This window comes from Odontomachus brunneus, unplaced genomic scaffold (assembly GCF_010583005.1).
Source record: "Odontomachus brunneus isolate Ranch 3 - 2012 unplaced genomic scaffold, Obru_v1 Obru_scaffold_136, whole genome shotgun sequence".
NCBI lineage: Eukaryota > Metazoa > Arthropoda > Insecta > Hymenoptera > Formicidae > Odontomachus > Odontomachus brunneus.
The window spans coordinates 678,186-688,298 of NW_022639586.1; the positions used below are offsets into that span (position 1 = coordinate 678,186).

Genomic DNA, 10,113 nt, shown 5'->3' on the forward strand with positions numbered 1-10,113 from the left:
CCCGTCTATCAATTATATGCCTTACTTCGTCACACCATTAGCATTGCCGGATCGCTGATTTACACGCAATAACTGCGCCGCGTCACAAAGCCGACGACGACACAATAATTCCGCGTTGCCATATACGAATACTACATACATACATATATATATATGTGTGTGTGTGTATATGTATATATGTATATACCGCGAAGAGCATCAGTTATCGCGCCAGTTTATTATGACGGATGACAAAAGCTACAAACAATATACCGGCGACCTATGTACGTATCCCCTCGTTTCGTGTATGTGTGTATATTTCTCTCTCTCTCTCTCTTTTTTTTTAACACTACGTCGCTTCCTCCATCGTTGTCCGCTACGGGTCGAAATGCATACGCGCTACCCGGCCTGGTAATCACTCGTTTCATCGAAAAACGACGTTTGTTAACGAGGTCTCTCAAAAGGCCAGTGTTTATAAAATCATTAAATTTCATCTGTCAATCTCCCTGTTTCATCAATCCGCCGGCATGCACACAGCGAATCGTCGGTCGTATGTACTTGCCGATTCTATTGTGACGCTCGAACGCAATATTGATTCGTTGCAGTGTGTCCTAACGGTCCCCTCTCCCCCTCCGCCCCCTCCCTCCCCCTGTTTTTGCACGGTCGGGTGCGCGTTTTTGGCGTGGTATTGGATGTTCGTATTTACGGAGCGGAGGCCGCGCGAGTGTGTTTTACGCGTGTAATTGGTCAAAGCTGCGGCATCACAGGAAATTTGCGGTGCCGGGGTGTACGAGCGCGGACATTCGCGAGTATTGTCGTGTCGATTTCTTTTCCCTGCCACCGGCGCTCTTTTCGCTCGTTTTGGCATATGGTACGAGCGAGAACGACGTTAATGCGCGTGTTAATGGCTCCCAGAACACAAGAGACGCAATGTACGAACACGAAGCGCGCCGAACGGTAGCTCGCCCGCTGTAGGAAGTAGAATGAAAAGCTCGGGGCTAACGGCGAGTTGCCAGGCATGGGCGGCGTTTAAATCTTCCACGGTTTCACGCGTATTTAATTCTCAAGCGTTTTCTCCCTCCTTTTTTACTCTTTCTTAAACACTAAACACTCTACGAACACGCGCTGTATCGCGATTCCTAAATGTTTCTTCTCGAGTAATTTCACACTCGAGATAAATAAATACGCAATCTTTCGCTCGGTGACTCGTCTCAATGCGATTTAATCTAATTATTGCATGCACTACGTGATATAACGCTTTGAGCATGTGAATTGTACACTCACCAACTCGCATTGGTGTGTCTCGCGACATCCAGCTCCGTCCAGGTCCACCGAATGAGACCCGTCATTGGATCTCGACCACGTTGCTCCGCATCTGTCCTCCTCAGCGCCCAACTGTCGTCCTATCTCGGATGCGTTTCGCTTCACTGCCCTACAGTCGCGACCGCGATCGTTTCAACGGCGCTTATCGATTTAATGGAAAATACACGACAAATTTTAGCTTTGAGAATACAATTCGCGAATCGCGTGGAAGAAATCGCAAACCGCAAATCACGGTGCTTTCGATAAGGTTATGGGAGAAAATATCCCGTTTCGCGGAAGTTTATACTCTGTGAAAAAAAGAATCAGATCCTCGCTGCGTGAAAATTTTAATTTTATATCGCAACTTTGCATTCTATCTTTAATTTCGACGGAAATGACTTTGCAATCACGCTGTGTAAAAAATTCCAGACATTGGTAATCGCGACGATCGTTTAGTGCGAGCTGCGCAAATAATCGCGATTTTCGCGTGTGGTAGCGCAATTTTAATGCGCTATTTTGAGGCGCACTTACGAGGCGCGATGCTGATGCGCCATTATGAAGCACAATTCTGACGCGCCTTTTGAACCGTTCGAAACAATGAGGGGATCACATTGAATAAATTCCGTCGAAGAATGTCTCTTGAATTAAATATGACAAGTTCAGATATTTAATGTATAAGATGATTATTTTTAAAGACGCAATCTCCTGATTGTTCCGAGCAGTGTATTTTAATTGACGGCCCAAACACATATTTGCGAAACTTTACATTGAGAGAAAATTACTTGATATTTTTGTGACACTAAATTCATAGTGAATTAATTATAACTGGAAGCCCGTTTTAGTAAGATGTAATATTTGAAAAAAACCTTATGCACATATATTACTATTATTGCTTTTTACTAGAACAGCAAAGAAGTGCATATGTTATGGAAAATGATCATAATTTATAGATTAATAACTGATTTTCTCTCAGTGTGCATGCAAGAATCTACAAACTAAGTAAATCGCATTGATATCGTATAAAAATTATTCACCAAAGGAAAACCCGTAAGTTTTTGTTCTTGACTCATCAAACTCGCAGCTCAGGATCGGTCACGTTCTGCGACAATTCTGCAACAAAAAATATACCATCGCCGATTAGACGATTAATGACTTGACCAGAGAAATACGCGTGGATTCGAGCGTAAGAATAACACTTGGTGATTGTTGCGACTCGACGATTTTTATTTTTATCCGGACAATTATATGCTATTTTTCAATCGCAAAGGGTTGAGCAACGGAAGAGTACGGGAGTTTTATGAACTTACCTTCGAGCCGATCCTGCTCAGCCCGAACCGGATCCTCCGGTACAGCATCCGTATTCACTGAAAGAGCACCTCCCCGGAACCGCACTCAGCATGTGGCCACAAGCTCCATCAGATCTGAAACAAAAAGCAAGTTTCCTGGTTAGTTGTATGAAAGTGTGTATATGTCTCTTAAAAATAGGGAAGCTCGTTTCTCTCTGGCAAGCGATAAAAATAAAAATTGATAGTCACCCTTAGCACTGCAAGATACTGCTATTGCTCAATATAATCCTAACACAACGACTCCGCGTGCGAAACAGAACGCAACGCGTATTATATACGAATGATTTGATCATCAATCCGGAAAATTCGAGAATCACACGCAACATATGTCGAACTGCTCGCCGGCGCGTCGAGGACTGTTATGACCGCTCTGTAATTTCGTACACATGTATGTATAGTTAGAGGTCATGTGACCTCCAGCCGGCAAGACACACCTCGGAGCACCGTTACCTTACTTATTCATTAATTTCACATTCTTTACATCATAATATTTACATTGCACACTATTTTCTGGTATGTAAGCCCCGCTCTCTCGGTAAACGTCGAAGTAGACAACGACTCGAGTCTCGGGCCTGAGATTTTCGCATCGCGAAAAAGAAGCAACGATGAAGTACACGCCCTTTTATGGGCGGATTACGGGAAACCTCGTCATAAATAAAGCGTCAAGTATTATAAAGCGTTATTTTGAAGCACACTTTTCTCATTAAGATGCCCGCGATAACCGCTGGGTTGCGAGGAGTTTGCTATTCGGGCACAGGGGTCGTCTATTAAACAGGCTTTGTACGTGACATATTAAACTAACACACGTACGCGCTCACGCCCACGCTCGTCTAGCGTGCTTCACAAAGAGACTGCCGATAAATATTAATTTTATCAAACGTTAAATTAATATATCGATGAGCGGAATATGTTAGCATCACGTAAATGCAAATTTGGACGACATCGATATGCCGAGATTGTGAACTTTTATCGCTCCTCAAACGACAGTGTTTATCTCCCGTTTATGCGCGACGACGACGACGATAACAACGACGACACGAGTTGTTCCTTCAAAATATGCCGTAATCTACGGATGTTTCAACACAAAAGTAATATTCCAAAGACTTGACTAATAAGAGAGCGCAGAGTCACTTTTACACTTTTATTAATAAATAATTAATGAGATTATTAAAAAAATAAACGTTTATATAAAATTTTGTGGCTTGTCAAAGTTCGAAAAATAATGGAAAATGAAATATAATCGAGAGATAAATATTAATTATAATTTTAATATTATAAATATTAGAAACAATGTCAGTAGTTGAATTGAAAAATGAATTATGTTCTAATTATAGACAAATTATATAGATTCGATGATCGAGTGCTCATTGAATGATTATAAACTGGCATAAAGAAACATCTTTGAAGAAAATAATTTTTTTTTCGAAATATTAAATGCGAATATATTATTAAAGCTTTAATCATTGGGACATTGTTCAATCATCGGGACAATTACTTTAGTTCCGTTCCCACGTGGTTCTGATCGCGTGTGTATGTAAAGGAAGAGAGGCCGCGGTGTAACGCTCGGCGGTACATTTGCAAAGTAATTCCTGTTCTCTATCGATTGGTCGGCTCGCTCAAACGGTTTCGGTTCGCGCGGATAGGGCGCTTTTTGACGCCTGTCAAACGTGCGAACGTACTGCGCTTACGCCGCTTGCGCGCCTCGTCTCGCCTCCGTACAGCAGCAGCTCGTCACAAAGCTGCTGTTTATGAGTAATTACACGTTTACTGGCGTTCTCGATAAATTACCTCGCCCGGTAGCCGGTAACTTTACGACAGGTGAAAAGCGATTAATGGCCGTGTTACGTTGCAGCTTATAAATGCAATGGACGTGATCGTCCATTTTCAGCAAACTTTCCGCCGACCTCTCTATCCCTCCCTTCCTTGCCCCTGGTTTAGATCCTCCGCTACCACGAGACGCGACAGAAAACAAAAAGCCACCCCCGCTCCTACTCTTCGCGCGCTTTCTTTCCCGTTTCAACGCTTGTTCTCTCTTTCTCTCGCTTCCGCCTGTTTCTCTTCCACTCGTCGCTTCTTCCTTCGGTTTCCGTCACTTTCGGACAAAAAGCAATATTCCGGCGCGCCGGCAGTAAAGAAAGTAATCGCTCGCGGGTTTTCTCGCCGTCTCGCTCCGTCTCGTTGCGGCCTAATTGAGTCTGTTTGTAATCCTGCTTATGGATCTTTATGAAAGGGAAGGTTTACAGGCGCAACGTAAACCCCTCCATCCATCAAGCGAGAGCGGCAGCTAAAGACCTCATCAGTTCCGGTGCCAGCAAACACGGTGTCCCCGTGATAAGCCCCCGCGAGATAGAACGAGAGAAACTCGGCGCGAGTCCGCGTCCAAGCCGCGTCAGGCAAAAATTCGCATAGCTGCCCGGGCCCCCCGTGCCGCCACGTCGGAGATCTTATCTGCGACGTGTCGTCAGATTTATCTGAGCATCAAGAACGCGCAGCGCGGAGACGACTATAGTGTGTGGCGCGCGTTTAGGGGAAAATAGAATAAATCCATCTATTGACCGCGCTGGCGCCGCGCTCGCCGGCGACGCTTCATTACGGAGTTATGCGCGACATTTTTGCGGCACTTATCGGCATCTATAGCGTGGCGGGACTTTGAAGAAACTGTCCCTTATTTCCTACGGCTACTAGGCTCGTTAGGAATCAAGGAGGATTAATGTCTGCATCTCGCGGTGAAGCTTGGTTAGTCATAGAGACCGATGCGTCTGAAAGTTCCGGTTTGGCAGCCGGTATCTCGTTGATACCGGGAGAGAGGAAAAAAAATGGGAAAAATATTCATCGGAATTTGCCGACGTCATCTTGCTCTATGGGAAAACACGAGAGTGTCAAATGCGGATTTCCGCGAGGTTACGTAACCCCGTAGCTCCTCGGGTCAAAACGGTCTCTCCCCGATGCGGCGTCAATAGATTTGCGTATTTTAATTCACGATACCTTAATTACTCGGGATAAATCGGCGCGAACAAAGTTTTTGTTCACCGCGAGATGAAGTAATTTCAGCGACACTACCAGCCTATCGCGGCGCAGGCACGATCCACGCGAAAGAGAATCGCGCGCAGCGTGAGTCGCGAAAGCCATTTAATAAAATTTACCCCACCTATAGCGCGACTAAAGCGTGTCACCTTTTACAAAGAACAGGCCGCGCGGTAAGAACCTTTTCCCAGGACGGGAGAGCGCAGGAGAGGGACTTAATTTCTAGGGTTGTCTATCAATTCCATCGTTGGCGTGTTTTTAGTCTAATGCCCACTTCCTTCCACGGGGCGTCGCCGTGTCGCGCCTGCATCCGTCATCGTTGCTTCCTCGCGCGCGCATTGTCATCACGGAACTTTATGCCGAGGCAAACAAATTTCCGCTTCGCCAACGTCTTCTCCACCCGCGCCCTTCCTGGTCCCCCGCTTGGTCTTGGTGACACGCACGCGATGAATGCGAGGGGGTACGGGGGATTTACGTAAGACTCGCTGCTGCGGTACGCGCGGGCGTAGTAGCGAGCGTGTCGGAGTATAATGAACCCTCCGCGATAATCCCGGTGAAACCTCACTTCCCGAAGTGCGTTTTCCTGGGAGCGTGAAAGAGGAGGGAGTCCCTGCCGCCTTCCCGTGAAAGGAATCTCCGAGGATAATCTGAGCACCGTGGCGCATTCTTATTCCGTTCCCGCATCAAGCTTCAATGGCATCGATTTATCACGTGCTTCGTAGGCGAACTACTTGCTCTCCGCATCGGTGGTAGCTGGAGAAAGAGAGAAAGAGAGAGAGAGAGAGAGAGAGAGGAAGAGATCACGGCCGTGCACACGCAAGTACACGTACATCTCCCTCTTTTCCTCCCCTCCGTCTCTCACGCATTCTCCCATATCTCTCTCTCTCTTTCGGCCTCTCACTCTCTTTCTTCCTGCGCATACGATGTAACGCATGTATGTCCCGAGGACACGACTCTCAAAAATCCCCTGAGCGTCTTGAGCGCGCGCGCGCGCTTGTAACACGTATAAATACCGGGCGCAACATCCACAACGCGTAACCGCTTTGCTTTATAGGCGGAGTAATGACAAATCAATTTCTCGACGAACATTTCCTGGCCGATCGCGCCGCAACGGGGAGGACCCTCTCGGTGCGGCCGCAGCAGCGCGCATCGACGGCAGCCAATATCGCCTGTGTCGCGGCCGCGTCGCTCCAAGGCGCGTTTCGAGATCGCCCACGCCCTGCGCGCGCGCGCGTTCGACTCACCAGGTATCGAAACAAATTATGCCCGCGTATATGCCGCTCGTACGTTCCCAGAAAAGACAGGCTGATGCATGGAACCGGTGTGCGGCGACTACCCCCTTCATTCTTTTCGTACCTTCGCGGAAGAGAGTGCGCGGCCGCCGCATTCTCTCTGGCGTGCTCTCGCGAGCACTCGCGAGCGCCCGTAAGCTGGATAGCTATTAGAAATTCAAAGTCGCATCCGCCGTGCCGCGCGCACCGTTGCAGTCCGTTCTACCGGATTTATTCCGCGCATCTTCATTACGATCGGCGTAACGGCGTTACGTGTATTATTGCTGCGCCGGCTTTCATCACGCTTTTCCTCGCGGCCGTCCGATATTACCCCATTTTCGGGACGTAAATCCCGACATAAATGCGAAAACGAGTACACGCGAGTGAGAAAGCCACTGAAAAATCATCCGGCCGCGAAGGCAAAAATACAACAGTTATGTAACGAGATGATAAATTCAGTCGAAACGAAGCACTGCTCTCGAAGAGATTTAGCAAAGTTCAAAAACGTTCCTTAGTATTCTGTTTATTTTCGGCGCGACAGTCCACGGAGAGTTAACCAACGAGCGCATGAAAATTTGAAAGAGTGCAATTACATCAGTTTGACGATGCGAATAGATAATAAAATATCGAATAAAAACGATAGGTTAGGAAAAGAATGAAGAAAAGAGTATTGAAGAGGATAGCACTGGAAGAAATTTGTTTCTCTACGAAATCTAGGAAGAAGAGAAGCCTCTCAAGTACACCCCACGCGCCCATTGAAGCGCTAATCGTTCCGATATCGGCGCGATTGTTGAATAACACACCCAGCCGGTATTCAGATAAAGCCGCTAACGTGTTTCCGAGTTACTTAACTGCCACGCGGATGCACCGCGCGGAGAGCAGTACAACAAGTTGCTAACTTGTAACGGCCTTTGTGCCGTTGGTAACAGCGTCGGTATAATTTTTGTCGGCGCCACGACCAGTCGCGGGTATGAATAGCTCATGCCGACATTCAATGCAAATTTCATATTTTCGCCTTGTTCCCGTCCCACGCGCTTCGGCTTCTTTTCTTACTGTCGTGTGATTTACTCGATACGGTTCCACACGCGCGCGCGTACGCACTCACGCACGCACGCAAGCAAGCAAGCAAGCAAGCAAGCAAGCACGCACACACACACACAAGCCAGGTGCCGTCGGCGTCTGAGGAGTCCCGATGTTAAGCGCCGTGTCAAAGAGTCCTCGAGTACGCGCTTTATTATAATCGCTATCTAATCGCGAACGGGTCTTCGGAGCGGAGAGAAGCATAAATTTGAAGTTGCGCAATCATTGCGGTAGTAGTGATATTAGCGCACCGGCTCATTACCGCGCGATTCAGCGCAGGTCGATGTACCTCGCGCAGGCACACAGCTAGACACGCAGATACAAATCTATATCGCTTTGCGCGGTCTTCGCTTGGCTTAATTAATATCGTGATTTACATTAGCGCGAAGGACCCGTTAACCGATAACTAAAATCTCGCTTAAGCGCGCACAATTCCCGATTTTATTTGCATTTTATTTGAATTTTATTTCACTTTACATCTGGCACAAATCTCGCCCGGTGTGCCAGAGCACACCGCTGACGTTTCATCGGAATCCGTTTCCCCTAACTCGCACTCGAGGGATCCATACGACAGAGAGACGCTCTCTATCCCATCTGAAATATTTAATCCACCGCGCGCCGGCCATTTTTACACGACACCTCGAAGCGCGCGCGCTGCACGTCGTGCAGCATCAGCTGCGGCGCGAGTATTCCCGGGCTTTCCCGTACAGCTAATGCAAATTCGATCGGCGCGAGTCTGGCGATAAGTCAAATCGAGCGCCAGAGCCGACGAAGGGTGTCTTTGCCGCGGCGAAATGCGATATCAATTGCAAAAGCTCTTTCTCGCTCTCTCTCTCTCTCTCTCTCTCTCTCTCTTTCTTTCTACCCGCCAGCACGGTCGCGCACGTGCCCTTTCGGTCATTAGTCACGCATGTCGAATGCGATACGACCGGCTCCCGAGAAGGCAACGGCGGCTGGTTTTCGTGGACGAAAGCGGTAGCGGTTGACGTAAGGAGCCGGCATATAACGGCACGTGTCGAGTCACGGTTACACCATTGACCCCCATTGCCGCCGGATTACCGAATTGTTACATGGGCAATTTCTTATCTCGCGCGCGATCCGGGGTGCCTTGCACCTACTACTACCTGCCGCCACCAAGGCGCGCATACCAAGACGCGAGGAACGCGCCGTAAAGACCGATCGTCTGTCCGTATGTCTGTCTGTCTGTCCGTCCGTCCATTCGTTCGTTCGTTCGTTCCGAAATGCGGAACAGTTATTCGCAGCCGCGTCTGGGCGGATTGGCATTTGACTACGTTCACCTGCGTCGCTGCCGTTGCGTTCTCGCATCGTGGCGGAATACAAAAGAGAGAGGTGGCGGAGCGAACAAGCGCGAACAAATACATGGCGTCCCGGCGCGTCTGTAGGCGAGCAAAAGTTTTCTCGTGAACACACACGATTGTACGAGGAAGAGAGAGAGAGAGAGAGAGAGAGGGACATGGTAGCGGGAAACTTTAGGAGGCGGAATGTGGACAAACGTATGTTAATTCATGCGATGTAAATTCGTCCGTTTTTCAACGACTCACCAAGATCGAAGAGGGAGGAAATGAGCGGTATTTAGAATTGTAATTTATATTATGTGGATATATGTGAACCGTGGGATCCTTCGCGGCGCTTTTCTCAATGGCATTTTCTATTTATATGTTTCGTTCGCATTCCCAACCAGGCTATTTATAAACGCACACTTTCACTAACGGCGTAACAGTGTGCATGGATATATATATATATATATATATATATATAATATATATATATATATATATATATATATATATATATATATATATACACACATATCAATCAGGTGCAATTATGATCTTCCACACAAAGTGTGTCCGTTTCTCGACGACACGTTAGACCGAATGCAAATTTCGTCCGCCTTTCTCCGCGGCGCGCATTCCTCGTTCTAACGTTTCTTCGATTGGAAACGGCTCGCGCCTTGCCGCAACTCGTGTTGGGAGGCACAGACGTTCCGAACCGATCAAAAGAATCCAGTGCCTTTCTATCTCGTGGCGCAGGCCAAAGTGGAACTACTGTAAAACGGGAACGCGCTGTTCCTTTTGGCCAGGACACGC

The 10,113-nt window shown here is 47.6% G+C and overlaps 2 protein-coding genes across 3 annotated transcripts in view; one reads left to right on the top strand and one right to left on the bottom strand.

The window, feature by feature from the left end:
* The window catches only part of LOC116850193, a 240,188-nt gene extending 237,500 nt beyond the window's left edge, over positions 1 to 2,688 (bottom strand). The window contains exons 1-3 of one of the 2 annotated variants that reach the window (XM_032828175.1): positions 2,589 to 2,688; positions 2,316 to 2,391; positions 1,264 to 1,443 (exon numbers count right to left, since the gene is read on the bottom strand). The gene's annotated coding sequence lies outside the window, so the exon portion shown is untranslated. Of the gene's footprint in view, positions 1 to 1,263; positions 1,518 to 2,315; positions 2,392 to 2,588 lie in introns of those variants that run through there. The other variant, XM_032828176.1, reaches the window with a different exon arrangement.
* Positions 1 to 10,113, top strand: part of LOC116850194 (autophagy-related protein 16-1) — a 510,030-nt gene that overhangs the window by 437,888 nt on the left and 62,029 nt on the right. The gene's annotated exons all lie outside the window — the stretch shown is intronic.